The sequence below is a fragment of the Dipodomys merriami genome, unplaced genomic scaffold (assembly GCF_024711535.1).
Source record: "Dipodomys merriami isolate MVZ:Mamm:240054 unplaced genomic scaffold, mDipMer1.0.p SCAF_10, whole genome shotgun sequence".
Lineage (NCBI taxonomy): Eukaryota > Metazoa > Chordata > Mammalia > Rodentia > Heteromyidae > Dipodomys > Dipodomys merriami.
This window is the reverse complement of record NW_027202271.1, coordinates 33,831,576-33,849,750: the sequence shown is the minus strand read 5'-3', so window position 1 is coordinate 33,849,750 and position 18,175 is coordinate 33,831,576. Positions and strand designations below refer to the sequence as shown.

Genomic DNA, 18,175 nt, shown 5'->3' with positions numbered 1-18,175 from the left:
AAGGTGATGTACAGAGGGATTATAGTTACATAAGTAAGGGAATGAGTACATTTCTTGCCAAACTTGTTACACCTGCCCTCATTTTTAAAAACATCTTGAGTGGTGAAAACAAAGCAGATGTTTTCATTAGAATGGATAACCAGGAGAAAGAATCCACCCTTTAAAAAAAATACCTCTTGAAGGTTTGTGGAGAGAGGATGGATCATGTGCAATTATTTAAATGCAGAATCCACACAGTGTCACTTAATGCTTCTAGTCTATTTAGAAATTCAGGATGTGGCTGGGCGCCGGTGGCTCACACCTGTAATCCTAGCTACTCACTTCAGGAGGCTGAGATCTGAGGATTGTGGTTCAAAGCCAACCCAGGCAGGAATGACGGTGAGACTCCTATCTCCAATAAACCACTAGAAAACTGGAAGTGGCACTGTAGCTCAAGTGGTAGAGCACTCGCCTTGAGCTGAAGAGCTGAGGGACAGCGCCCAGGCCCAGAGTTCAAGCCTCATGACCGACAAAAAAAGAAAAAGAAATTCAAGATGTGAAAACCAGTATAATACTTTGTGATTACCGGACATAAAACCCAAAGTAACACTTCTGTGCCTCATGAGCCTCCTACATCTCTCTGATGATAAATGTAGAGAGGAAACAGAAAACTACACGTGTCATGACTACATTTTGGTACATGAGGCAGCCTTATTAGAACTCATCCTGCCTGACAGATAGCATAAGGCATTAGGCACCCAGAGTTCTGCAGCACATGAATTCAGGTGTGTGTGACATGGCTTCTAGAGCTGAAAGTTCAACTTTTGTGACATTTTGATCCATTGAACATAGCATTTTTACCATATTGAGAGGTCTCTTGTGGCTCACGTCTTCAAGTTCTCTAGAGACTGTGGGAAACTTTGGCTGCAAAGTATGCTTAATGCCTGTCAGGTTTCAGTAACCCAGTAAAGAATACAACTAAAAATTCATCTTGCAGAAGGAAATCTAGGGCATACAACTCAGGAGGCAACTCCTTACAATTGCATTATTCATTTTCTCAACAAACATATATTTCATACCTACTATGTGTCAATCATTGCTTTCTATTCTGGAAATGCTGCAACAAATAAAACACAAATACCCTGTTTTTGAGAGACTTATATAGGCCCTCTTATACACATACACATACACACACATATGCACGCACACATGCATATCTCTTAAGTAACTTCTATACAGAACTGCTAAATTGTGCTTATATTAGATAGGAATGCATGTGACTACAAATAAGGGGAATCTTGACAGATAATGGCTTAGAGAAATGGGGTTCTATTGTCATAGTATCTGTATGTAGATAGTCCAGAGGCTCACGCAGCAACTGAGCCACATAATGGAGGATCTAGGTTGCTTCCATTTTACCACTGTCATAGTAGAGTATAGTGCTCGTTTCACATAGTTATGGGAGGTTGCTGCAGTTCCTGGCCTTATGTCTGTGTTTGAAGCAAGGAAAGGGGGAGATGAATATAAAGCCAGCTATGTTTACTCCTTATTTAAAGGAAAAAACAAAACTCTTAGGAGAAAATGTACTAGCATACTTCAAATTATTTGTTGCTGACTAGACAACATGACTGCCCATGTCCTCCAAGGCAGGCTGAGAAAGTGAGCACCCAGTCTTTACTCCCTCCATAGGGAAGGTAGTCAAGAAAACAGAGGTGGGAGTGAAGGCTAAATTAGTGAATCTACATTTTTTTTTTTTTTTTTTTTTTTGTCGGTCGTGGGGCTTGAACTCTGGGCCTGGGCGCTGTCCCTCAGCTCTTCAGCTCAAGGCGAGCGCTCTACCACTTGAGCTACAGCGCCACTTCCGGTTTTTTCTGGTGGTTTATTGGAGATAGGAGTCTCACGGTCTTTCCTGCCCGGGCTGGCTTTGAACCGCGATCCTCAGATCTCAGCCTCCTGAGTAGCTAGGATTACAGGCGTGAGCCACCAGCGCCCGGCTGAATCTACATTTTAGATCGTATTGATAACAAAAAAAAGCAAAACAGGGTCCAGTGCCATAAGACTGCCTGCATTTTATATTTATTTGTTTTTAATGAATGCATTCCTGAGTGCCTTGCAGAAGTACCCAGTGTCCTGTGGAAGCCTGACTAATTTAATAAATGAATGAATGACCTAATGCAACTGGCACATATTAAATCTTTTCTGAGAGTCTACATGGATCATCTTTACCCCAACTCCACATGCTTATTTTAATGAAGATTATAACATGCTTGGGGGGGGTGTAATCCTAATTATCAAAATTAGCAAACTTTAAAAACAATTTCCATTCTCCAGTGAGCTATTAAGCAACAACTATATGCTAAATGCTCCACCATGTTTGACAGTCGTAAAGAAAAGTGAGACAAGAGGTCTACTCTGGGAACAAATGTTTAAAAAAACACAACCAACAATAAGCTGCACAGGATACTGTAGTCTACCATCCAACTCTGCCTAGGGAGTCAGAAAAGGTTTCAATAAACAGTTGTGTATGTGCTACTAGACCACAGACTAAGCAAGTGAGCCCAGTAAATACTGTAGGGAGCAGGGACAAATTGTCTCCCTTCCTCATCTGCCAAATCTGATGTAGTTTCATTCAGTGGGAGTGTGTGGGTGGTTTGTTACATAGCAATAGTTATCTGAAAGGGAAGTCTGGTTCTAGAATTGCAGGAATGTGCCATCACACTGGCAAGACTCAGTTTATACAAGAGAGGAGAAGAATCAGTGAAATATTTTAAACAAGATAATGATCTCAACTGATTTTTATTTTAGAAATGACACCCTAAAGCCAGCATGGAAGACACGGTTACTAGAATGTTACTGATAGCCAATAGATAATGTAGAGTTGAGGAGCAGTAGTTAGAAGAAAAAAAAAAAAACTTGATGAAGATCTGAAAGATACCAGAATAGTAAGGACAAAGCTACTTTCATGAAGCAACCTCAGAAAGACTCTGTTTGGTCTAATGTTCTGGGAGGATCTTCCCTGAAATTTTTAATTTTTGACAAGAAACCAATGGCTTTACTTTGCTCTGGGCCCCACAAATTATGTAGTAGGCCATGTTAGGAAACAATGAATCTGACTTGATAGTAGCAGCTTTGAGAGGTGGAGCCATAAAAACTCTGGTTAGTGAATGTCTGGGTCTCTCATCAGTAGGCAAGCTTTGAGCACTCTGATATTACAGTTAGCGGCAACTCCACACAATAGAAACATCCAGAATTAAAAAAAAGTATTTCTAATCTTTCTCTGAAAAGCTGCTGCAGTGCTCCTGAATGAGGCAAGCTTCTCAGTTTCCTCATTCATGAAATAAGGTGATAATCATGTTCCTAGCCAGCTCCAGGGAGCTGTGACCACTAAGCAGATATGTGAATGAAGCACTTTAAATTCTTCACAAGGGAATGCATTCCACCAAATACAAGGACTAAAAATAATTCCATTAACAACAATTGTCCTCATACAATGTCCTCAACTCAGGTCCTTCTGAGGTGGCTGTGATTCTATACTATCCAGAATGCCTAGAGTCAAAATACCTGTCATTTTTCTGAGATAAAGAGAAGATAGTAAATAGATAAACATTTGATCAGGTTTCGATGTGTGTTACCTTGTCATGATTTTTTTTTGTGTGTTTTACAGTGTCTCATAGATTTAATTTTTGCATATATTCATTCATTTGTCAAACATTGACTGGATATACTTTATTATGTACTGGGCACCAATACTAGATGCAAGGAAAGAAGGAGGAACTAGTATGAGCTTCTGACCTCAAGTGTATAAATTCAAGATTTATGTAACTAAAGAACTAGAAATGTGCCAGTGCTAAAACAGTCATAAACACCCTTGTAATCCCAACAAAGCAACAAGAATTCAAGATTAGTATGGACTCCATAGCAAGATCTTGTCTCAAAAAAAAAAAGAAGTAAAAACATACTCTAATAAAAATAGAGTACCCTGGGTGAAGAGAGAAAATATGAGCTTCTCTAATAAAAACATTGAGCTGCTAGGAGTTTATTTTATTCAGTGAAGAAACAACAGAATCAGGCTAGAGTGACTCTAAGATTGAAAAATAGGTTCAAAGTTTGAAAATTATATTAACATCAATAATGTCATAGACATTCACATGCATCATTTTTAAATGTCCATTGTTATTGTTTTCTAAAAGACTATTTTAGGTTCAATGTATATTCTTCTTGACTTGATATTAATTATATAACTGTGAGAATTTTCCACAAAGTTAATGAATATTGTTCCTTAAACCTTCTAAATCTCAATTTCTTTCTGAGAAAAAGGGCTCTATAAATAGATAACATAAATTTGCTTTAAGATGAAAAAATTCCAACAGACTGGTTTTTAAGTGACCAGATGAGAGCTTAACTCTTGTGAAAATGTTAGAATTTTCTATTTGGCTCCTCTGGAAGGGTATATTCACAAATAAGGAGGCTACAAAGGTGTTCAAAGCCTTTTTTGTAACTGTATCTTAGAACTGACTTCATAATTTGAGTACTTCCTAGAATAGAGGGACAACCCATAGAATAGGGGACAAAGACTAGCAGTGATTAAAAAGGAAAGCTTTCAGAGAAAGAAAAACCAGTTTGTATCAGCCTTTTCTCCCTCTAGCTCTTCAGTTTCTTTACAAGACAAGCTATAATAAGGAACCTAACATAAAGAACTACAAAGGTATATGAAATGGTAACCAAGAGACATAAGTTAAGTATCTTCCTTGGAACATAACCTTAAGTTTTTGTGTCTTAGCCAGAAGACCTAAAAAAACATCTGAAGTAAAATAAGATGGATACCATTTGAGGTTATAGAAGTGTGGTGCTTTTGAGACTGATACTTTTTTTTTTCAGTTTGTACACCGGTTTAAAGAAAAAGTGAAATGACTTCCTTGGTAGTCTAAAGATATGTCATACCAAGGTAACTACTTCTAAACACTATAAATTTTAAAGCAATTATGCTCTGTGGCAGATTGCTTGCTTAGCATAAACATGATCTGTAGCAAAAAGAAAAGTTATATATTGATATGAGAGTCATATCTATAAATTATGTTTTATATATGACTTCTCAAAGGCACTAATGATTATTGTAATTAATATGACAATTCTCTTTTTCAAAGGAGTAAGCTGCTACCCAAAAGGCCCATCAATAAATTTAATGTCTTTTGTACAAATACTCACCATTGAGTCTAATAACAAAACTGTGAGGTTGTATTTTAATTTTGTTGTCAGTTTACAAATGAGGAAATGAGAGATTATCTGTAAAGTGATACTGGGCCAGTTGTTAACCTTCTTGAGCCTTAAATTAGCCACAGGACAGAGTTTCAGCCTAACAAATCCTGCATCTGAATCCTTACCATGCTCTTCCATATATTTAGCTCACTTAACAGCTTCACTTCAACGATGAATTTATTAAAACTATGTCAAGCTTGTCTAGATGTCTGAAACTGTCTGAATGGCTGTGATTTCCCACCCCCTCAGTATGCCAGAAATCCAGGTTCACAACATGTTTATTCGTCTATTGTGCTTTGGGATGGGCTGTCTCCCACTAGAAAGTTTCATTCCAATAAGTTGCTTTTTGGCTAATAGATCCTTTTGTTGGTTAGGGACAAGACAAGGGTCTAAGGCATAGTTAGAAACAATTGTCATGTGCCTAATCTCCATCATTTTCTCCAATTGTGCTCTCCCCTTTGGCCTTGAATGTGATGATTTAGGTATCACATGCTAAAGTGCCAGTGACATTGGGTTCCTAATGGACACTAGGACTCCATTCAGAGTCTGTGTGTCTGTCTCTCTCTCTCTCTGGGTTTTTAGCCACATGCATAAACTCTTTTCTCTACCTTTCCATTCCTGATCTCTTCCTTTCCACTCTCAATCTCTTCCTTTCTACTCCTGTTCTCTTCCTATTTTTCACACTCCATGTGTCCAAAGATATTAAGTGTGGAAAAAGACATATGGTGTTAATGCTGTGCTGCTGGCACAAAGGTACTTCCCAGAGAAGATATGATCCCTCGTAACTGTTGTTTAGCAGGTTTCCGGTCTGTATTTATCACCGCTCAGTGCTTATTCTTGATGCAAATAGCATGACAACTTTTGTGCTGGCAGGATGCCACGCAGGGTATCAGTCAACGGGTCATTTAGGCATGTCAACTGCGGCTGTTCAGGGCAGGCATCCTAGCCAGGAATTTCTAAAGTGCTGTCTGTGAAGAGGTTCTTTGAATTTTGGCTGGGGAAGACTTCCCAAAATAAAAATCTAGATACTGTTGGCCATTTGTTTGGACTTTGTGGAAGAGTTATTAGTCATGGGGGGTGGGGGAGTGGTGTAAGGAAAGAACATAGGAGACAAGAGCAGGAAATTAAATCTAATGAATCACTGTGACAAGCAGAGGGAGAGCTGATCTCACTCTTCCCAGAACAATTATTAGATATCTAGGAAATGTCTTAAAAACACTTAGTCTTACCCAATTGTATTTGTTTCTGCAGAAATTGGAAATCCCTGATAAAGATAAGGACATGGAAAGTAAACAAAGCAGTGTGTACTGAGGAGTTAGAGTTCAGTTGCAAAAGGGTCAAAATGAAGGCATTGATTTCAATGTTTGTACATCACTTATTCTACATGTATTTACAAACTTAGACCTTTGTCATGGAGCAATAAAACCATTACTCTTTTAAGTTCCAGCTGTAACTGGCTTTGTGAGCTGTAAGGCCTTTTATTGAGAAGCATTGACATTTCTTTCTTTCTTGCTTGCTTGCTGGTATCAGGGCTTGAACTAGGGTCTCTTGAGTCATGACTCCAGCTCAGCTTTTTCCTGGTTAGTTGGAGATGGAGTCTCATGGACATTTCTGTCCAGGCTGGGTTTGAACTCTGATTCTCCATGTCTCAGCTTTCTGAGTAGCTAGTGTATAAGCATGAGGCACTAGTGTCTGGCTACTTTATCTGTGTGTGAGACAATGAGCTTTTGAATCAAATGAAAGAATTATTCTCTGCTTTCCCACTAGAAAATGTTTTTCTTCTCTGTTCTTATTTCTTGATCTAGACCATGATTCTCCTATTTACACTTCCCCAGCATAGCTGGGATGACAGATACAAACCACTATACCCAGCTTTTTCCTGTTGAGATGGTGTCCCTTGAACTTTTTGCCTCATCTGTCTTGAAACTACTACCCTCTTCTGTATAGCTGGGATGAGTGCAGTTTCCACTGTATCTAGATACTAGTTGAGATGGGTTTCAGAAACTTTTATCCAGGTTGGCCATAAACTTTGGTACTCCAAATATCAGCCTTCCTAGTAGCTAGGATTGCAGGAGCCTGACTTCTCAATAAATTTAATAAATATCAAGTTGATCCCTATCTACATGACCCCAATAGGCTTAATGTTTTTGGTTTGCCTGATTAAGTATGTTTTTGAGTTTTTAATTCCTATTTGCTTTTCCTGGCCTCCCAATGTATACTAAACTTAGCTCCCATCAGCTTATTATAGCCCATTGTTGCATACAAGACGTTTTAAGATACAGTGTTAAGAAACGAGCAAAAAGGAACATACAGCCAGATAAGTTATTCTCTAAGCAAAGTTGATAAATAGTAAAAGCTTATCACTTCCTTAAATTATTCTACTACCTTTTGCAATCATCTGTGCAATTAGTGTGATTTTTATATATTTTCAAGTGTGGTATGCTTCTGGTCCAGTGACATTCCTTTCATTGTCTTGAAAACTGTCAAATGCCTTGAAAATGAACTAGGGTCTCTTGAGCTTCTAAAGGTCATTAGCTTATAGAAAGTGACCAATACTGCATTTTGAGACTTCAGCCTTCAAAATAATTTATTAAGCACCAACATGCAACTATTTAATTAAATATTCAAGCTAGTGTATACAAACAAATGAACCATTGATTTCAATGGTTTGCAATGTTGTTTTCAAAACTGCAGAAAAAGATGCAAAAATGACTCAGACTTGTCTGAGTCATTAAGCAACTGAGTTGCTTTCTGGGAAACCATTTTAAAATTATTTTTATAAATAATTCCTTTATTATTTTTTGGTAGCTCTGGGGCTGCAAGTAGACTGAAAGCATTTATGGACAGAAAAGAGAAGTGAGGTTCAGAGACAGCTGATTGGTTATAGCCCATGTTTCCTGTTTTGAACAATTTGCAGTTGACTAGAGCTTGGCTGAGATAGACAAAGATAGACTGAGACTCAGCTACTCATGTAATGATGCTTTCAGTGTAATGAGGCACCGTCAGGTCAAACATGGTTGCTGTCTGAGGTTCACTATGAATTATATTCATATAACACATAGCAAGTAAATCCATTTTTAATGCTGACTAGGATCTTTCTCTTAAGAATGAGAATGGAAAGGAAAGAGAAGGGAATGCAGTTAAGGACTCATGGTATAGACCACAAAAATTTAAAAAAAAAACAACTTAGAGATGAGGTGGGTTGAAGAGGGGAGAGAATAGTGAAGGGGGTGACACTGATCAAGATACATTTTATTCATAATCTGCTTTGTGGGCTGGGAAGGTGGCTCAGTGGTAGAGCGCTTGCCTTGCATGCCTGAGGCCCTGGGTTCAATTCCTCAGCACCACATAAGCAAAAAGAAAAAAGCCGGAAATGGCACTGTGGCTCAAGTGGTAGAGCGCTAGCCTTGAGCTGAAGAGCTGAGGGACAGTGCCCAGACCCAGAGTTCAGGCCCCACGACCGGACCCCCCCCCCCCCCCGCCAAAAATAAAATAAAACATAATCTGCTTTGTTAAATGATACCTCTTCTATACAACTATTTAAAGATAATCTTTAAAAAAAACTGATGAGCCAAACATCTTCCATTTGCTAGTACAAATATTGCATGAGTTAAAAATATATTAAATAGCAAACTTTTCATATTTTAGTGAAAATATAATTTGTACAAAGAATGTTACCTAGTAGGTCTATAAATGGGTACCTGATCTTCAAACATTTTGAGTTTTTACTGTTTTTATTTAAGAACTTAAAATTTGCTTACTCTTGATTTGTGGTAATTATTAAAAATACTCGCATTTTTTTTTTACCATTTGCCTTCAACTATATGGAAATGTGTTTTAAAATAGAAATACTAATATGGAACTATGTATTAGAGTTGCTGTTAAAATAAAGAGAAACTCACACTGGAAAGGTATGAAGGGGAAAGGTCAAGGGGAGGTGGTAGAAGGAAGAAAGGAAGGGGCAGAATGCAGTTATAATATTCAGTGTATCTCCTGAGAAACCTGGAAAGTCAAGTGGAGGTATTGGGTTGGGAGGAATGGGGAGAATGATGAAAGGCATGACATTGATCAAGATACACTGTACCGACAAATTGATTTGTTGAATGGCAATTCCTTTGTACAGCTACTTAAAAAGGATAAAAATATAATTAAAGAAGGTAAAGAATATATTCTAGCAGAGATAGGAAATAGAGTGGAATGGTGGGCAGAGAATGAGATTTCTATTTGGGAAGAATGCTTCTCCTAACTTACATGTGTGCCCCTGGAGCACCCACTATAGTGAAGCACCCATAAACTTAACATGTGATATGTTAGTACTTTTTTTGCCACTGTGAGGAGTGGAAACTTATTTTGGCTCACAGTTACATTCCTAAATTGGCTAGGTCCATGCTATGGGCCCGAGTGTGAGACCGAGGAGGCTGTTCATCTCATGGTAGCCAGGAAGACAGAATAAGCCTGTGCTAGAAGCCTTCCTTCTTTTTCTCCTTTTGTTTCATCCAGGCCCAAAGCCTACTCAACAGTACGGCTCACATTCAGGATGTGTCATTACTCCTTTGCTATGGTCATTGGAAACACCTGCTTTATTCATCTCTTAGGCATCTCACAATCCTGTCAAGCTGTCAATCATTATTAGCAATTAGACCTGGACATGCTAAGGAAGGGAATAAGAATATGGCACTGCAGAATATACTGTGTTAGCATATGTGTTATTTTGAGGTGGAAACAAGTGAATCTCAATTGATATGGGAAGAGTTCTGTCTTCTACCTCCTGAAGAGCAGGTAACAACCTTCTCTTGACAAAGGTTCCTTCCTGAAGGAAAGAGGAGAAAACTCTATTCAATTGTCTTTTTTGGTAAGTGATAGGACATATCTAATTTACTCAGAATTTTGAACCAGTGTTAGTTCGAATAAGTGAAGGAATAAAGCAAGCTGTAGTAAACAGAGGGAACTTAAGATTTCAGATATTTTCCTACTCTATTCCACATAATAAATCAGGGTACAGGATAGAAATGAAGGAGCTAATTAACATTAATAATGCAACATCTGGTTATATTTATTCTCTTTTGTGTCTAGCTTAGTCTCAACAAGGTTTTCTTGTTGTTTACTTGAGATTCTTTCTTTGTATAACTCATTTCCTTTTTAGTAATCTGGAAAGAACTAGAAGAAAGAATTAGAAATAAGAAAAGAAACCAAAGTAATCATTTGTAATTTTCCTTCTAACTGATCTCTCATTTCTTTTTTCCTCCCCCTTTTCTCTACTAAGCCACCAAATAATCCCAGAAGTACTCTGAAATGCTTTAAAAAAGTATAACTTACATTTTCTTTAAACAATGTAAAGGATAATTGCAATAGAACTATAGTAATCACAGTCATACCGATCCATTTTAGTTTGAAAGAAAATAAGCATATGAGAAAACAGGAAGAAAAAAAAAGGGTGGCACATGCCTGTAATTCCAGTACTTGGATATCAGATGCAAGAAGATTCTGAATCCAAGGACAGCCTGGACTACATAACAAGACACCGTATCAAAATTGGGAAGGGGATATAGGGAGAGAAGCCGGGGGGGGGGGATCTTTAATAGCATGCAACTCTGAAATACTAATAGATTAAACATAACTTTATAGCTCTACCATATCCTTTTTTGTATCATGTTTATTTGCAACTTCATGCATAAGACACATATCATGTTCATAAATGTTTATCCAACACGAACACCATTTGTGGAAGAATGTGCAGGAAACAGGTAAGTCAGTGCCATCAGCATTCAACTGGAATCCAGAATGTAAATTTTTCATAGCAAAATAAAGAGAACATGTTTAATGGATAATCCTCCTGGTGTTTATGGAATTAGAGAAGGGATAACCATTTGTATGTTGCAGACTTTAATTACTCTGTCCTGGCTAATTAGAAAGTCATGAACATTGCCTCTTTCTAAACAGGAGGATTAACCAGCAGCCAGTACGTGGTCTCAATGGGGATTTCCACTGAAAGATAATACTGAGAATGAAGGATCTATTGTTATTTCTGCTCAGGTGGTCAGCCCAAAGTCCCTGATTTGTATAAATTAAATCAAATTTCTTCAAATAAGTCAACTATTCTGAACACAGAAGTAAAGTCTTCTCATTGTCCCAGTCCTTCTGTCACATAATTCCTAATTTTATTTTCCACCTTGGCTTTAAAACAAAATTCAGTTGCTCCTATTTACTTCATTCCTATTTACTCTTCTATTTTAAAATGAATCTTGCTGGGTGCTGGTGGCACACACCTGTAATCGTAGCTACTCAGGAGGCTGAGATCTAAGGATTGTGGTTCAAAGCCAGCCTGGGCAGGAAAGTCTGTGAGACTCTTATCTCCAATTAATCACAGAAAAAGCCAGAAGTGGCACTGTGGCTCAAGTGGTAGAGTGTCAGCCTTGAGCGAAAGGAGCCCAGGGACAGCACCCAAGTCTAGAGTTCAAGCCCCAGGACTAGCAAAGAGAAAAGAATCTCTTCCAGTCCATTTGAGATATAAATTTGGCTTCTAGTCTATTCCTATATCTACCATGTAAATTTAGTACTCAAATGGAGGAACTCAGCATTTGGGATGATCAGAGAAAGAAAAATCTTTTAGAGTTGAGCCCCCTTACTTCTCTTATGAATATGAAAATGAAGCCATTCCTCTTCCCTCATTAAAGTTTGGTAGACATAGACCCTTGATTTAATTCAGTTTCTGTAATTCACTGGTCTTTGTGCATGTAGAAGAATGGCTGTAAGCAGGCTATCATTCATTTTCTAGGCTCCTGCAGATCCTGACTGGCTCTCTCTGGCTCTCAAATACAATGCCAAAATTTCAGAGAATATTTCATTGTTTTTTTAAAAAGGATTTCTTGTCATGCAGGTGACACATACCTGTAGTAGCTACTCGGGAGGCTAAGATCTGAAGACTACAGTTTAAAGCCAACCTGTGGAAGGAAAGTCTGTGACACTCTTATCTCCAGTAAACTGCCAAAAGAGCCAGAAGTGGATCTGTGGCTCAAGTGATAGTGTGCTAGTTTTGAGCAAAAAGAGATGAGGGTCAACACCCAACTTCTGAATTCAAGCCACTGGATAGGCACAAAAATAAATTAATAAATAAAAGGATTGCTTAGGAGTATCATACTTACATATGAAAAGAAAGAAATCTATCTTGAAATAGTCTTTATATTTTTAAATAAATTACAAACAAGACAGGGAAAATACATTAATTTTGTGTAATCATTTTATCTATCAGCTTCAAGTAAAAAAGATATTTGGGAAAAAAAGAGAAATTAAATGAATTGATATTTGAGTTCCATGAATAATCATTTCTAATAAATGTGGGGTTTTTTTGTCAGTTGTGGGGCTTGAACTTGGGGCTTGGGTTCTGTCTCTGAGAGTTATTTTGCTCAGAGCTAGTGCTATACCACTTTGAGCCACAGCACCACTTCTGGTTTTCTGGTGGTTAATTGGAGATAAGAGTCTCACAGACTTTTGAACCATGATCCTCAGATCTCAGACTCCTGAGTGTCTAGTTTTACAAATGTGGGCCATTAGCACCACTTATATGGAGAATTTTAAAGACAATACTATATCAAAAGAATTTTGATTGTGTTCAAAATTATGAGCATGTTGTGCCTACCTTTGGACTATTGATGAGAATGATTTTCACTTCTGCTGGTTTGTTGATTTTCTGTCACTCCTAGCAATGGGACCATGAATTCTAACAGAATTTTCTGTAATTACCAGATTTCCTCCCCCCTCCCACCCCCCGTCAGAGAAAACATTTTTCCCTTGATAATTTATCTAACTGTGCTAATCAGATCTGTTTTATTCTACAAAAAAAATATAGATCAGGGCAATGTCACCTCTACCAAAAAATTCTCTGAGCAGCAGGGTCTACTAGAATCTCTCTCAAGTGGGCCACTTAAACACGTGCCATATGTTGGTTATACATCTTGTCATAATGTATGTCATTGGCTTAAGCAATTTCAGCTCATAGCACGGAATTTGTGTCTGACTTTTCTGTTTCTCACCTAACTAGAACATTATGTCTTACTGGACACAAAACCACTGGCAACTTAGTAAACAAGCAAAAAACCAAAATAAACACACCAAAAGCTGTGATTAGCCTCTGACTCAGTGCTGTTTTTCATTCATGAATTGCTAATATATTTAAGAACGTGGTTCTGCAAGAAACTCAGTAGATATTGCATCAAATTCATCCTGTGGTCACTCTTCATCTCCTCCCACTTCCCTTTCCTGTTATGTTTTTTCCTAATTTTGTTTAACAGAGTACAAAGTGTTCTTATGATATTAAATGAATATATAAGGAAATTCATAGAAATGCTTGAGCCGTACAGAAGATGGAGACATTAAAGACTTTTTTGACTTGAAATAAATAAGAGGCATCAAATAACAGGATGGTTTTCTTTTAAAAAGATGCTTCACATGAAAGATTTCTTTACCACCATGTCATATATTCTGGTAATAAAACCTCCCCTGCCTAATGAACAGCTGTTATTATTGGTTAAGCCGAATGAAATGGAGAAATATAGCCAGCTGTATAGTGCATTCAGGAGTGGTGAGAGGAACTGGCAGCTGCTTCTCCACTTGCTATAAATAATTTTAATTAAAATTTGCCTCCTGGTTTCCAATTGGTACCATAGCAGGGATATTTTAGTAGTTATTTTAGGGGTAAAGGGGGCTTTTTCCTTTTAAGTAGAGATTCTTAACCGGTCTGATAACCGTGACTGTTAGTAATCCTGATGCCTGGTGGGAAAACAAGAAAACATCACAAAACCCTCCTTCTTTCACAGGACCAAACATGAACATCCAAGAATTTTATACTTTTGTTTGCCTTCAGTTTTTTTTTTTTTTTTTTGCCTTCAGTGCTTGTATTTCTAGGTGAAAGTCCAAATGCTTCCTCTAGAATTCTTACACAAACATTGAAGATACTGAATAGAATTGACTTAAATGTATCTAATGTGGTGACTAGCACTAGGAATAAAACACTTACTCAGATTCTGAACTTTCGGCTTTTAGGGGATCTCCTCCCCTTCTTGGAAGCACCTTTCCCTGTCATCCATCCCCTTGCTTTGACACTTCCAACACCCTGTGGAGTTTAGTTCCCAGGTCACTTTTGGTCTCCGCTGATAGAATCAGCTAATGGTTTCAACCATGATGTTTACATATGAATGATGTAACTATTGAATTCTGCTGCCCTGCTTTCTCACCTGAGCAGCAGATGTGTTCATCTGGATTCCCCCTAGGCACTTAAAGCTCATTAGTTCCCCACATCTGCTTCTCCTGTCCTCCTGATCACAGTTAATGGCACCTCTGTGCCCCCCCCCACCCGTAGCACTGAAGGCAAAGGCCTAGAAATCACCTGAGACTTCTCATTTCCTTTCATTCTTGACTTAATCTCATTGATCTTCAAATCCTAATGATTTTATTCCTTTAATATTTTTCAATTCTGTCACTGCTACCTTCATCTCTTCTGCTAAACTTAAAAAAGTTTTTAAAAAATGTGGTTTACAGACATGCTTGCATAGAATATTGAAATTGCCTTTTCATTGTTGTCCTTATATCTACATCTAGCTCTTCAAATTTATCATCACAGAATGAAACTTCATCATTTTACTGCCTCATTTAAGACTTTTCAATGACTTTCCACCAACTCCAGGACTCCAGAATTAACTTTCAATTTCTGAACATGAATGAGCCCCAATCCCCAATCTGTTTCTTTTTCTACTCTATACTTCTTATTCCAGGTATATACTACTGAAATGATAGTCTCTCTCTCTCTCTCTCTCTCTCTCTCTCTCTCTCTCTCTCTCTCTCACACACACACACACACACACACACACACTCACATAAACACTCACACACTATGCTTTGAAATATCAAGTAAGCATGGCATTCCATAGATGCAGTCTTTATAACGTCCAGGCTCGGGTGAGGTGTTTTTCCATAGCTTTTCATCATATATGTTGAGCAAACATCTATCAAAAGATAATCATTCTTCACATTTTTATGTTTCTGGGATGTTATGTGATCAAGCATGTTCTTATTGTTCTCTTTTCCAATAGTGACTAGAACATGGACACTTATCTATTTCACAATATAAAAGTAAAGATTTCAAATAATAAAATTAGAAGTATTTTGAGAGTCTTACTAATATTAAATAGGCAATTGTGGAAATTGTAATTTTAGAAAGCACTCATCAGTTTTATTTTAATGAAGATGAATACTTCTTGAAAGCAGAAGATCTTGTGTCTTCTTTATTAACAAATGACATTCAGCCAGATATACTTAATCTCCAGCAAACTAATAACGAGGAGGAAGCACTTCTATTTGCTTTAACTAATATCCCTTGTGGCCTAAGAATTATGCTTCAGCTATCTTCATAAGATGAATAACTGTTATAATGTATCCTTGATATATTTACTGTTATAATATAAGTAAGCTCTCACATACATGTAGTGATAAAGACATTTTATTTGAACCTTTGCTGAGATGATGAGACTTAACGATGAATCTAGAGATCTGGGCATAGACATTAATAAATACATAGTTGCTTTTAAAAGTTGTTTGAGTTATTAGAAAACAAACAAACATTGCACAAAAAGGAATGTCCTTCATTGTTTAAATTAAATTTCAAGAGGCAATCAAATATCTCAAATGTCTATATAATAGATGAGTCCAGTATACAATTCCTTTTGTTACAATTTCATGGTGTGTTAGCATTCACCATATGTATATTTATATAATATATATCTACATACATATATGCATATGTACATATACACATACTTATATATACATATATATACATGTACAATATTTATATAAATGTATATCTACATGTATATATATCTACATATGTATATATATATATACACACACACACATATACAAAGATACCTGTATGTACATATGTGTGTGTTTCATTAGGAAGATTAACAATAAATAATGGCTAATATAAAAATCTGGAAAAGAGTAAAAATATGTTTTAAGGTATTTAAATAATATTTATAAACTGAAATATATTTTTGTAGGAGGGCAAGGAGAGGAGGGGAATGTGAATGGAGGGAAGAAAGGGAGCAAATGTGGTCATATTCAATGTGTATTCTGTAAAAACTGAACTACGTAACTTGAGGGTAGAAATGGGAGGGGTAGATGTGGAGAATCATGGAAGGGATAACATTGATCAAGATGCATTATACACATAATCTGACTTGTGGAATTGAAACCCCTTTGTACAACAACTTAATATAAAATAATAAAAGTAAAAGAAAATTGATAGTCCTTTTAGAAAAAAAATAAAGTAAAAGTTTTAGACTGAAAAACAAGAATAAAGAATGGGATGCCAAAGATAGAATAGAAAAACGTGAGAAAGGACCAAATAAAACTTAATACATACCAAATGGATTTATCCAATCTGAAGTTCAGAAAACTATAATGGTTTGATTTTTTTCAGGAATGTCTTTGTTCTGCTTGCTTTGTAATGGCAGAATATGAAATCATTGTTCTGTTGTCTTTCTTTGTGAGTTCCTGGTAGCCCCAAGCATGTCTGGGCTAATTAGGGACACCTGTTGAGAAAAAGTTTATATTTTCATCCATACTTATACTTTGTGTTTATGACAAATGAATGGTAGTCAACTATAAGCTCCCAGGAAGGCCTGTTCTTCACCAGTTCATGGTCTAGAGGACAAAAGTGCTCATTTCTTGTTTATACAGAGCTTTGTTATCAGACATACAAAATTATTTCTTGCTCTGGTTCTTATTTTCCCTTCTTGAAAATATTTTTATTTTTTGTTTTTCCATCCCTTCCCATCTCCCATCCTCTCACCTCCCCCCACCCCCCGCCAAAGCTCTAAAGTTCGTTTTTCAACATAATGACTTGTGCATCTCATTGTTGCAATGGGTCCTCCTGTATCCCTATTTAAACAACTTGTTTTTGCCCTTCTCCTCCACAAATTATACCAACATCAAACACAGTGAAAGCAGGGGTTATACCGTGGGGGAGGGACATACAGAGCAACAAAGAAATCATCTTATAAATATGTTAGAAACAATCGCAAGAAAGAAAAACACATTTGAATACTTATCTTGGGGTTCATTTTACCTAACATCAACTTACCTGACCCTTTCTACTTGACTCAGACATATACTAGTTATTGCAAATAAGGGAAACCATGGGACCTATGCTTCGTTGGGTCTAGCTTACTTCACTTAATATAATTTTTTTCCAAGTCTTTCCATTTCCTAACAAATGGGGCAATGTCATTCTTTCTGATGGAGGTATAGAATTCCATTGTGTATATATACCACATTTTCTTGATCCATTTTGAAAATATTTTTATAAATAATTCAGTGACTTAAATGTAATTCCCATATCACAGCTATCCAAGTTGAACAAAATAAACAAAACTAGTAAAAAAAAAACCCTCAGGCAATTTGAGGTCTTTTTATAATGTAAACAATATTGTAGACCAAAACAAGACCCAGGAATTTAGAAATTGACATACAAAAGACACTGGGGTCTTTATATTCTGAAAGTAACTTTTATATTTGGCTTCTCAGAATGGAATCTGATAAAGAGTTGCCTAAGTGATTTCTTTTCATCTCCTTTCAGGGTGTTCACTCGGTTGTTTATTTAAAAAATGTTTGCTTGGTATCTACCATGTGCCAAACATTATGCCTGTCACTAAACAAAAATATCTCTTGCCTTTAGGGAGCTACTAGAAATCAAAGCAGTGAAGTGGGTATAGAAGTATTATTGGTAGGCACTTAACAGTTGCTATACTTAAAAGTGGTTTGTCTTCTCCAAGCTCATGTTTAGATTTGGTTACCACTGTGGTAGTATTGGGAAGAACAGTCTTTCAGAGATGATTAGATTGCTGAGTGAAATGAGGATCTTTTAGGAGTTCTTGCTCTAAGT

At 36.9% G+C, this 18,175-nt stretch overlaps 1 long non-coding RNA gene across 2 annotated transcripts in view; it reads right to left on the bottom strand.

The window, feature by feature from the left end:
* LOC138804548 (uncharacterized) overlaps positions 1-18,175 on the bottom strand; it is a 31,819-nt gene that overhangs the window by 4,544 nt on the left and 9,100 nt on the right. For both annotated transcript variants that reach the window (XR_011365291.1, XR_011365294.1), the window contains exon 4: positions 16,655-16,823. This is a non-coding gene — a long non-coding RNA (uncharacterized lncRNA). The remainder of the gene's footprint in view (positions 1-16,654; positions 16,824-18,175) is intronic.